The sequence below is a fragment of the Macrotis lagotis genome, chromosome X (assembly GCF_037893015.1).
Source record: "Macrotis lagotis isolate mMagLag1 chromosome X, bilby.v1.9.chrom.fasta, whole genome shotgun sequence".
NCBI classification, from domain to species: domain Eukaryota; kingdom Metazoa; phylum Chordata; class Mammalia; order Peramelemorphia; family Peramelidae; genus Macrotis; species Macrotis lagotis.
The window spans coordinates 392,324,088-392,337,619 of NC_133666.1; positions in this window are offsets into that span (position 1 = coordinate 392,324,088).

Sequence of the window (13,532 nt, forward strand, 5' to 3'; positions counted from 1 at the left end):
CCCGGCCAGACTGCGGGGCAGGCTACCTGAGCTGGGCTGGGGAGAGCGAAGGACGAGAGAGGAGAGCTTGGGAAGCCTGCCCTACCTCTTCCGTTTGAGCCCCGGAGGGAGACAGGTGGTGAAGAGCCTCGAAAGAGAGTGAAGCAGCATACTAGGGACTCTGAACCCCTTCCCTCAGAGGCGCATCCCAGGAACTGGGAATGAAGTCTGTAGAAGACCCCGAAAGGGCTGGGCAGGGCAGGGCAGGGCAGGGCAGGGCAGGTCTACCTGCTTGTACACACGATCAAGGTTCTGGCGTGCATGAATAGCTCTGTCTTCCTTCTGAGATGACCTTATTTACACCTTTTATGTACATAGCATGTATGTTGTTTCCCTCATTAGATTGTGAAGTCCATAACAACAGGGTACTGGTTCCCCCCTACCCTTTCTTTGTATCCCCACCCAGTGCTTAGCACACAGTAAATAATAAATGTATGTTGATTGACTGACACTCACCCCTTCCTGACAGCATATTGCAAAGATTAAGAATCAGAAGACCTGGTTTCAAAAACATCACACATATTGTGTGACCCGCGGCAAGTCACTTAACCTTTCAGGCTTTCAGTTCCCTTAACTATGTTTGGGTAGATGGTTCTTAGATGCTTTTATCTCCAAATCTATGATTCCACCAAAGATGCAGATGCAAGTGGTTCTGTGTATTTATGAAAGCTCAGTTTTTTTGCCTCTATTCTCAGTTCTGCGTGTGTGTATGTTGGTGCACGTGTGTGCACACCCCCATACCTCAGGAACAAGCTTAAACTGTATAGAGTGAAGTTCTGCATTGCCTTAGAAGCATAAATGAATTCTGTAAGAAAACCCTTGTTAACATTGATTTAGAATGGGATGGCTGTATGTTTTCCTAGTGGCAGGACTTTGGAAAATATTTAGTTGACTTCATAAGGATTCTTAAACTTTCTGTGTAATCCTATCTAAAAAAAGCCTGCAAATCTCTTGCCGGCTGAAGTTGGGTCTATTTTCCATCTATTATATACATACAAGTATTAAGAAGGGATAGAAAATCCTAGTAAGGAAGAAATGTTATTTTGCTCTTACTCAATATCTGATTCCCATCATCATAGCCACAAGCAATGTTTGGTAACATGAAAGGCAAATTAACAGATAAGGAAGTGGTCCCAGAAAAATTAAGTGACTTGTCCATTGTCACAGAACTAAGTAATATATGATCTGAGATTCATAGTATAATAGATGTGGCAAAAGAAGGAGCCTGGCAAGCCATGTACTACAACCACTTCATTTTCAAGATAAGGAAACTGAAGCCCAAATAAACAAACATAAAAGAACTCCACCCTTCAAACTGAAATGAAGTTGCACTAGAAAGCATGTTTAGATAGTTTAAGAAAACTTGATGCTATCCCATGGATTATCTATAAATTATCAATCTAGTCAATAAAGAGTAGATTTACAGAAATTGGAGCCTGTGAACTCCTTGACCATTCCACTTACTTTGATCCAGGATGTACTTTGTAAGACCTATTTTTTTTATTGGTGGTCTAGTAGAATCCCAGATCAACTAGGGGCAATGTCTACATTAGGAACAGATTCAGATTTACTATGTTTGAGGAGAACTTCTTGAATATCCCACAAATGGATGAGAAGTCATAGCAACCAGGGGTTATGAGTTAGCCCATTGTGCAGTCTAAGTATGATCCCACTTTCCCCTAGACTCTGAATGTATTTGAGGAAGAATTTGTCACTCATTTTGGAGGGAAATGTTTCATAATAACTTATTAATATAGAGGCAGCTAGGTTGTACAGTGGTTAGATCACTGGCCCTGGAGTTAGGAGTACCTGAGTTCAAATTCAGCCTTAGACAATAATGACCTAGCTGTTAGGAGTACTTGAGTACAAATCCAGGCTTAGACACTTAATAATTACCTAGCTGTGTGGCCTTGGGCAAGCCACTTAACCCCATTTGCCTTGCAAAAAAAAAACTAAAAAAAATATTCTCACTAAAATACTTTTCTGATCATTTTACTCTACTAAGTAAAAAATTTTCAATGATTTTGCATTGCTAGGCAATAGGATTAATTGGACAAAGTATAATCTCTAGATCCTGACATTTAAGGCTTTCTATGAATTGCCTCCAACATACATTTACAGTTTTGTTTCACATTCCCTGATCTTTATTCCATTATTTTTTCTGCTCTTCCCTCTTCCATTAATATACCTTTAAAAAATTTTCAAAACATTTACCCTAGATCAGTCTTTTTTGCACTTATATTATTTTCCCTTACATCAGTTTTTATATGCCTTTATCCCATTTGAATTATAAGACTCAAGACAAGGATTTTTTTGGTTATCTACCTTAAATTCCATTTTCTAGCATGGTGCTATATATATAGGTTAGGCATTCTAAAAATGTTTTTATAATTAAATGTGTTGTTTGATTTATGCATTTTTAAACATTGAAACAAAGGGGTTAGAATCATAAGGAAACATGGCAAGCATCTCATCCAAATTTTTTATTTTACAGATGAGAAAATTGAGGCCCACACAAGTTGTCACTTTATCAAGGAAACATAAGTAGTGTTGATATAAACTAATAACAAATATAAATTTTGGCAGCTTTTTTTCTCTCTCTAATAGTAAATATGAATCTCCCCTTTGTATCAAGGATCACTGGACATCTGGGGTGGGGGCAAGATTCACATGTTTTGTGGAGGTGTTTAATATAATTGATAAGGCCCAAAGGTTTTCAGTTGGGAAGGGATGCTCCTCCTGGCCTAATGGAATGTCTGAAATGAAGCTCCATCCTGAGTTGAAGACCACTCCCTTGATAAACAAGCCTGAAGCACCTTTTTTAGATCCCACTTTCTGATAGTGGAATTATAGATAATTCTATTTTGGGGGTCTGGTTTTCTAGGTGGGCCCCCACACATGCATGTATAATCAGCAAGTTCAGAAAAATTTAATCATTATATATGTTAATGTAATTCTGCCTATTCTTTCTTGAGACCAAACTCTAAAGGCTCACATTTGTCCTTTATTCAGACAAACTCTGGAGGTTAATACCATGTTTAATTTAATTCTTTATTAAGACCAAACTCATGGAGGTTGACAGTGGTAAGTAGTAGGTCAATACTTTGAATCCAGACCTTCTGATTTCAGTACCTTTTCCTCTATACCATAATGTGAGTATGGTTAGCCTCAAATAATCTTTGTAGCCTTGAGGCCTAGTAGAGTACTGGCACATATTTTAAATAAAAGTAATTTGAATTTAATTCAATTCTCCTTAACCACCTATAGAATTTATTTAATTTTTAATATGAATATCCTACCTTGAATAATTTTCTTAAAAGCTTATATATTTTAAAGTCTGTCTTCTCAACTGTAATATAAGTTCCTTAAGAGCAGGGAGTATCATTTATTTCTTTATCTCTCTAGCCTTGTCCCAAACTGCTACCTCACTAGGCACAAAGGAGCCACTTAATAAATACTTGTTGGATTAAATATTTCAGGAGAGGTTATAAGGCAACCTTGTTAGAAGCATTAAAAAAAATCATGGGTTCGTGGATTTAAAAGGAGCTACATCAGGAATTAAAATATTTCTTAATAGATCATTATGAGGGTGGCTAGGTGGCGTAGTGGATAAAGCACTGGCCTTGGAGTCAGGAGTACCTGGGTTCAAATCCAGTCTCAGACACTTAATAATTACCTAGCTGTGTGGCCTTGGGCAAGCCACTTAACCCCATTTGCCTTGCAAAAAACCTAAAAAAAATAGATCATTATGGAAGACAAAGTAGGGCCAGATTAAATAAAAGTTAAAGCATTAAAAGTTTGTCACTTGAAAATCAATTGTAAATAAAGATGAGAAAGATCTATGAAATTAAAATTAAAATTCACTCCAGCCTTCTCATATATAAGCACTAACAGACAAAAGATCATACTTGCAAGTTAGTGAACAAACCAAATATATTTCATTGCTATCCCAGTAATGGAGGTGTAGAAAATAAACATTCTTTTTTTAAATCTAGTGATTTACAGACTAAAAATGTCCCATTAATCTTCATTCAACAGTATAAACCACAAATGTGGTTTCATAAAGAATTCTCAGCAGCCAGTATATTTTTGAATTTCTAATCTCAATTGATTTCAGCTAATAAGGAGGCTATTGTTTAGAAGAATGATCATTCTTGGTTTGATTTAGCATAGTTAAGATGGCAGGGAAATTGGTAAATTATAGATCTAATAAGAGACAACAGAAGTCAGCCTAATTGATACATTTATGCTGCCCCTTGAAATTGCATCCATTTTTAGAATGTCAAATGAACTCTAACCAAGTGAAGAAGAATCGTTCTTTAAGCATGCCACAGGATAATCATCTAATAGTGATTTATCAAGCAGCTAAACATGTATGGGCACATTCTTCAGGCATACATTTTTAGTATATAACTAGGCACATAACTGATCACCATGATGGGGAAAGAGGCAACAATTTTGGGGAAATAGCTATACAGCAATAAAGCATGACAAATTAAAATTATTTTGCAAATAGAAAAAAAGTGTTCATTGCTTTGACCCATATTAAATACTTAACATGAATCTGAATATCCATTATGTTTTTCCTACATATGCTACATATAAGCTTAATAATAAGTCAAAGGATCTACTTTCAGTGATAAAAATAATAAAAACTTCTACGTTACTTTTTTGTTGTTGCTACTACTGCTATTGTTGTGTTCAGTCATGTTCAACTCTTTGTGATCCCATTTGAGGTTTTCTTGACAAACATCCTAGAGTGGTTTGTCATTTCCTCCTCCAGCTCATTTTTCAGACGAACTGAGGCAAATAGGGTTAAGGTATTTGCCCATGGTCACATAGATGTTAAGTATTTGAGACCAGATTTGAATTTGTGAAAATGTCTTCCTGACTTTAGGCCTGGCACTCTATCCACTGTGCCACGTCGGTGCCACATTCTATTAATTGTATAACCCTAATTGTTAGGAAGCTCTTCCTTATAAAAGACAAACATAATTGCAATTTCTTCACCCTAATCTCTAGGACCAAGCAAAAAAAAGTCAAATTCTTTCATGTGGTAGTCCTTCAAATACTTGTAAGCGAGTTATATCCTTTGCAAGTATTCTTAGTTCCAGGCTAAATGTCCTGATTCTCATATGGCAAAGAAGCAGAGTTTAGAATAATATCTTGAATATGTTGTGGTTCAGTTGTATCTGACTCTTCATGACCTCATGGACCATACCACTCCAATCGCATCCATGAATTTTCTTGGCAAAGATGCTAGAATGGTTTTCCATTTCCTTCTCCAGTGGATTAAAGCAGAGGTGATTTGCCCAGGCTCACATAGCTAATAAGTGTCTGAGACCAACTTTGATCTCAGATCTTCCTGACTCTAATGGTTTATCCACTGAGTCACCCACCTGCCTCCAATCTAAAAATTTGTAGATACTTAATAAATGCTTGTTGATTTTTTAATTATTGGTGCAATGAAAAAGTGCTGGATTTTGGATTAGTGGACTCATTTGAATCCCAGCTTTGCCACTTATACTCTTGGAAAAGTCAGTTAACATATATAGACCTCAATTTCTTCACTTGCAAATAGAGAGGAATTAGATTAGATCTATACCTGTTTTAAGTCTTATGATTGATTCCCTTCTAAATCTTCTCTAGGCTAAACTTTTCAATAGTCTTTTAAAAATGGGTAGCTTAATGAATGTAATGTTTCTAATGAGGTCTGACTAATTATTACAAGTATCTTAGTGAAAAGTGATGAGTCTCTAAACTACAATCAAAATGAAAAGAAGAAGAAAAATAGGAGAGATGCTCTGGAAACAGATTTAGAAGAAAAGAAAGAATAATGATAACTTTGATCTTTTAAGCCTGAGTGACTGGGATCACAATCAGAAACAGAGAAAGTAGAACAAAAATCAGGGAGTACTACAAGGAAAAAGCCATGTATTAGAAGAGAAGGAAAGGAAGGTAATAAACATATGTCAGGTACTATGCTAAGTACTTTACAGATATTATCTCATTTAATTGATTCTTAAAACAATGCTTTGAGGTAGATATTATTATTCACATTTTATAGCTGAGAAAATTGAGGCAAACATGTATCAAGTGATTTGCCCAGGATCACATAGCTAGTAAAGCTTGATCTCAGATTTGAATTCAGATCCTCCTGACTCCAGTGATCTATCCATTGTGCCACTTAATTGAATCTTAGAAATCAGAGAGCTTGGGTTCAAATCTCACCTATACTACTTACTGACTGACCTTGAACAAGTCATTGAATCTCTTTATGTCTCAGTTTACCTATCTATAAAATGAAGGGATTGGACTAGATATAAGGTCTAAGGACCCTTCTAGCTTCAAATCTATAATCCCAAGTAGAATGTGTGATAATGTTGAGTTTGAGATATCAAACAAATCCAGGTGAAAGTATCTATCAGGGAGCTGGAAATTTGTACTAGAGATCAGAGGAGAGATTGGTACAAAGGATAGAGATTTGGAAGTCTTCTGCATAAAATTATACTTGGTTAAGTTTGCCCCATCACAAAGAGGAGAGAGAAAAGAGACCACCCATACTAATGGAATAGGATATATGGAAGAAGAAATAAAGTTGGAGAGGGCGGGGTGGAGCAATGTCACAGATGCTAAGGAATGATGACAAATTTTACTGAAGAAAGGTTTAGAATGGGAGTTTAGGAAAAGCCCTCAGATTTGGAAATTAAAGTCGTTAGTGACCTTGAAAACAGTAGTTTAGTGGTGATAGGAACAGAAGTCAAGTTGTAGTGTAATGAGGAAACACAACCAGAGAATCTAGACTATCATGGGTCTGGAAAGGATATTATTATCATCTATTACAATTCTTTTTATAAATGAAGAAACTGAGGTCCAGAAAGGCTATGTAACTTGCCCAATGTCACACAGCTAAAAGAAATGGCAGAGTTAGAATTTGAACTATAGTTGCCCTGTTTCAAATCTGGCAAAATCCTTTACTTCAGAAGGGAAAGGGAGATGTAAAATGAGAACTTATGCTGTCAATAGGGTTAAGGAAAAGATTTTTTTTAATCAAGAGACACTCATAGTCTAAGTAAATTACTACCCTGTTTTCTCAAGTATAAACTTGTCCAAAAAATTACTCTTTTTATTTGCCTCTTGTGCAGAGGACTGCCCAGAACTCAAGTGGCCTCATTTGTGAAATATTTGAGTTAGAAGGGACCCAAAAGGTTATATAGGTTAACTCCATTTTATAAATGAAGAAACTGAAGCCCAGAATGGTTAAAGAATGTGATCCAGAGCAGAACCAGAAAAACACTGTACACCTTAACAGCAACATGCAGATGATGATCAACCTTTATGGACATGCTCATTTCATAAGTGCAACAATCAGGGACAATTTTGGGCTATCTGCAATGGAGAATATGATCTGTATCCAGATAAAAAGCCATAGAGAGTTTGAACAAAGTCCAAGGATTATTCCCTTTAATTTAGGAAAAAAACTGGTATCTTATTGTCTGATCTTGTTATCTCTTATACTTTATGTTTCTTTCTTAAGTATATGATTTCTCTCTCATCACACTCAATTTGGATCAATGAAAGCATGGAAACAATGTAGAGACTGACAAATTACTTTCTGGGGGTAGTAGAGGGAGGGAAGTAAGATGGGGGAAAAATTGTAAAACTCAAAATAAATAAAATCTTTTTATAAAAAAAAAAAGAATGTGATCCAAACCACACAAGACACTATGAGAATAAGCTATATTGACTTGGATTACTTGAATTTCTCAGAGGCTTCATAGGAAGAAGCTAAGTTGCTCTCTATTCTATTCTCTACATGAATGATTTTCTCTCAGACTAGTATGGGACTTGAGTTCCTACCAGGAGGATAGATCTTCTACTATTTCTTGCCTAGAACACTGAGTTTAGAAATGAAAACAATGTCTCTAGTGATAGAGACATCAACATAGTGTCCCTATGGACTGCAAATAAATCACTGATATGTGTTCATGAGTCTTGGGATGGATCTCTTTGTTACATAATAGTATCTTTTTATCCAGCAACCTGGATGCTGTGCTCTTTTTAGAATACAATAACAAATTAGATTTGGTACTTTTACTTTCAATGGCTACAGTTTATTCAAAGATACATAATTAAAACAAGGATACTTTTTGTATAGATGTTCTCATAGCAGCTTCTCAGAGTTTGGTTGATATGCAACAACCTCGCAGTATCTTTAGACCCTCTCAAAACGTAAATATCTTAAACCCCATCGCAGATGCTTACAAAAGGTGGGGCTATATCAAGGTCGGAGAAGTATTAGGAGCTTGGCACAGAGGTCTTTTTATAAGTCTACATTATCTGTCCCTTAGCAAAGCCTAATTGTATGGATGCAGCTATTGTAGTTAGTGGGGCCAGTTGCATATTTTGAGGATTAAACTATTCTGTCAAATTTTCAATAATAATTCTATATGACCTTGAATTTCATGGAGAGGTTTATTTAATTGGATCACTCAGCTGAAATCACTGAGAGTAATCTGAATCTTTCTTCCATAGCCTAGACACCCCAATACCCTCTTTTAGATCTTTTAGAATACCCTTAAAATGTAGTTAGGTCATTAAATGCTTACAAATGTAGCCTCTTACATTGCAGCTCAAGTCATGAATTTTAAAGTTTTGAATACCATAATCAGGAAAACATAGTATTTTCACCTTAGGTGATGAATGATTTATTCTAATTATTTTATGAATTAAAGCATTTTCTGTCCTCTTTAAAAATGTCCTATAAATGTTTATTAATTTATCTTGCTCTTTCATAAAAAATAAACTTTGAATCTCATGAGATAGAATAGAAAATAGACTCAGCTACACAATATTGGTTTTATCTATATTTCCTAACACTTCATTTAGCACCAATTTTGAAATCAGAGAGATATAAAGCCTCTAAATGTACTGCATATAATACCCACCATTATCTCAATTTCACAGAAATTTCTATAATTGGTATTACTGAACCAATTTAGAATCTAAAAAATCACAGTTATGATGTTGTGCTTTAGCATGACTGCCAAAGATACCAAAGCAGGTTAGAATATTTTTATGCTTCATTTCAGTTTTTAAAAAATCATGATAAAATAATCATGAATAGAAGACAGGAGATTAAATGACCAACTGGAAGATTCTTACTGATTTAACCAAGTCTACTAAACACTACAGGAAATTTTGCAAACTAAAAATAATTACATAAAGGAAAGGGAAAACTTCAAAATAACTAAATTCCAAGAGACCTAAAGCAACTAAACCCTTACAGAATGTCTTGTATTATATGGGAAGATCAATAGATTTTTCTAATTATGTGATATCAGTTGATATCCCTCCTCTAAAGTCTTATTCTATTCTCATTCTTCATTTAGAAATGGAATTAGAGAATTTAGAGTCCTTAGAGATTTTGCCAAAGGAGCAGTCTTTAAAACAAAGTCTTGATGATAGACCTAGGATCTTATATGTGTGGACCAGCCTAATCTTTCTCAGAGACTCATCTCCTAAGGCACAGATCTGATCATATCACTGCTCTATGCAATAAACTGTGTGGAAAATTTCTGTTGAAGTCCTCTCTGGGTTAAAGAAGTGTTTATGCCAAGAAAAAACCTTACATTCCAAGGAACCCAGAACATCCTGCTTTTGTAATAAGACTGTTTTGCTAACTGAGGCACAACATCATGACCACGAAAGCTTTATTACTCTTTCTATTCCTAGTCAAAATAAGTTATATGAGGTCACTAGGACCCAGTCACTCCACCATTTGGTGAGAGACATATTTTGAAAATATTACATTCCTTTCTTTGAGTCTGTTGCTAGGATAGATTTCCACAAATAGATTGTACCTCCCCCCCCAAAAAAAATCCAGCTAATGGGTTGAAGGGGAAGGTTAGGGAGAAAGGGGGAGTGTTTGAAATTATAGTTTGAAATTATATAAACCAAATTTGTGTGCTTTCAAGGTAGCTGACTTGAGATGAAAACTTTTCTTTGTTCAGAGCATTTCTGAAGATTTTATTAGTGTATTTTTTTTTAATCACACACACTCCCAATTGTCTACAGGATCAAATACAAAATCATCTGTTTGGTTCTTCATTACCTAATCCCCTCAACTTTTCCAATTTATGTTTTCTTCCCTACCATGTACTCTGATTCATGGGCAGGAGCCTCCTTATTGTTCCATGCACCAGAAACTAATCTTAGGTCTAGGCATTTTCTGTCTACTGACCTACCTGACTTCAATTCCCAATTAAAATCCTATCTTTTACTGGAAACCTTCTTCAATCTTCTTAATTCTTAATTATTTCCTATTTATCCTATATGTAGCTTGCTTTGTATATACTTTTTTGCATTTTCTTTCCACCATTAGATTATAAACTCCTTGAAAGGAAATTTTTCTTGTCTCTTTTGTATCCCTGTCACTTAGCACAGTGCTTAGCATTTAGTAGGCACTTAATGTTTACTGAATGACAGATTAAGATACACTCACACAGTCTAAGGCACCAAGGGAAAAAGCAAGTGAATGATGTACATGGTCTTGATCAGACCACATCTGGCTAATTATCTTCAGTTCTGAGCATCACACTTTATTTATTTATTTTTAGGTTTTTGCAAGGCAAATGGGGTTAAGTGACTCACCCAAGGCCACACAGCTAGGTAATTATTAAGTGTCTGAGACCGGATTTGAACCCAGCTACTCCTGACTCCAGGGTTGGTGCTTTATCCACTGCACCACTTAGCCACCCCTGAGTATCACACTTTAAAAAGAACAATGATAAGTTGTAGAGAGGAGGACAATGAGGATGGTAAAGTCCCTCAACTCCATGTCATGTGAGAATTGGAATTAGAAGATCATAACCTAGAGAAGAGAAATCTGAAAGAAATGAAGGAAATGGCATTGTCTTCAAAGTATTTGAAAACTGTGAGATACTATTTTTGGTCTCTTTGACTTCAGAAAGCAAATCTAGAATAAATTGGAAAGAAGTAAAATCAGTCCAGACATAAGGAAAAATTTCCTAACAATGAGAGCCATCTAAAAGTGGAAGTTAGGATGTAATTGGTTTCCCCTAACAAGAAATCTTCAAAGACTAGATGACCACTAGGGTCTGCTTTAGTGGGAATTTTTGTTGTTTGGATTGGATCAAATCAATCTATCAATCAACAAGCATTTTGTTACCAACAAATGGCAATTTTTGGCATTTCACTTGTTTGACCAACTTGGTACTGACTTTACATTTATTAAAAATCCTTTTAGATGCCCCGACTTGAGGGGGCAGCTAGGTGGCACAGTGAATAGAGCACGGGCCCTGGAGTCAAGAGTATCTGAGTTCAAATCTGGCCTCAGACACTCGCCTAGCTGCATGGCCTTGGGCAAGCCACTTAACCCCACTGCCTTGCATACCCTGACTTAGTTCTTTTATGTTGTTGTTCTCTCATTCAGTCATGTCCAATTCTTTGTAACCCTTTGAACCACTGTCCATAGGGTTTTCTTGGCAAAGATACTCAAATGGTTTGCCATTTCCTTCTCCGATTTTATGCAAAAAAGGGGTTAAGTGACTTGGTCAAAGTCACAAAACTGGTAAATATCTGAGGTCTGATTTGCTTTCTGGTATTTCTGACTCTAGGTCCAATGTTCCATATTCACTGTGCTATCTAAAGTTTCTTTATCCCTTTGGTCTAATTGAAATAGAAATTGAAATACAGTGAAAGGCACAAATCAAGAAACATTCCTATATTTCCTATGCATCTATGATATTTTGCCAAAAAAAGGTCAAATTTAGTAACATTTTTATTTGAATAACTTAAATAACAAGATTTCTCAGGAAGTTTGAATTGAGAAGACTCTAGAAAGGTGAAGAGTAATAGGAATAAAGGAATAAATGAAAAGGCCTGGACACAATCAACTATATATATATATATATATATATATTGAATTGAGTAGTAGTTATACTAGTTATCTGAAAAGGACAAGGGGGCTTTAGTGAACTGCAAGCTCATATTAATCAATTCTGTGAAGTGGAAACCCTGAAATGACTATTTTAGGCTTTAGTACTGTTATACTCTGTCCAAGTCAGACATTTGCCTTGGGTTTTGTGTTAAGATTAAGGTGCCACATTTTAGGAAGGGTACTGATAAGCTTGAGTGAATATAGAGAGATAAGGATAGGAACTGAACCTGTGATTTCAAGGGAACTTTCAAATGAGGAAATTCCCTCTACCAGTGCAGGTCAGCCTCTTTCTTGCAACTTAACTTTAGAGTTGTCTCCTACTGATATTATTGTCTGTTGCAATGGAAGAAGACCAGGACATCAAGTGGCATGACATGCACATTATGTTCTTTATAGTAAGGGGAATGTTGTGTAAAGCCATCCTTATCACTGCCTTTTCCAGAACTGTTATCACTTCAGGGCCTGATTTAGTAGGAAATAGGACTTCTAGTAATAGCCTGGACCTTATGAATGTGGGTCCCTTCCATATCTCAGAGCATCAGTGTGCTACAGCAACACTGGGCAATGTGCTAGTATGTGATTTTCTGGTGACAAACTGGTGACAACACAGTATATCCAAACCTGTCTCTTAGATGATCTAATAGTCAGTATAGTATACTCTATAGTTCCCCTCACTCCTCAACCCCAAGATTTTTGTTTTCCTGGAAGCTGCCCAGTAGGTTGACATCATTTTTGGGCAGATGGTATCTGATCTTCTTTGAACCTCTATCTTGCACTAGTCCAAGAATTTCAGTTTTATTGGTAAAATATGAATGCCACCAGCTGTCCCTCTTAATCATGGTCCCAGTACCAAAAACCACAAAAAACAGAACTGGCTTCCTATTCTATTATTCCTAGCTGGGGTATTCAGTGATTTGGGCCAGTTTTGAATACTCTAATTTTTTCAAAGTAAAGGCTTCAGGTCCCTCAGTACACTCAGCTAGCAACAACAAGGGGGGCAGGGAAAGGCAGGTACTGAGACAGGTAGTGACTCCATCCCAAGATCCTACTCCAAGGTTTTTAACTGCAGCAGCTTTAATATACACTTTTGGAGCTGGAATTACCATCCTGGCACCAGATTTGTCTTCCAATGGATACTCCTTAAAGAATTTAAAGAGTACTCGTTTCAATTGCAGTGCTTTGAAAGAGTCCTGTATAGTTATTTTTCCCTCAACTACCCGGTTGGGAGTGGATAATTTGCATGTCTGTTGCCTTCCTTGGATATAGTAGTAGTTTCTCAGGCTCCTGTATATTGGTCAAGATGAGGCAGAATATAAAGAGAAAGAGGATTGGCCATGGTTCTAAAAATCATTTGAAAAATTGAAGATATTTAGCCAGAAGACTTAAGGGCTTATATAAATTAAGGTCAGAAAAGATTTTTCATGATCATTTTCCTGAAAGGATTCTCAGAATTGCACGCCCTTTAATTCTTCCCACTTGGTGTTCCAGAAAAGGCTGAGTTCCCCTCTTGTTTCTGGTCCTGACCTTTCAT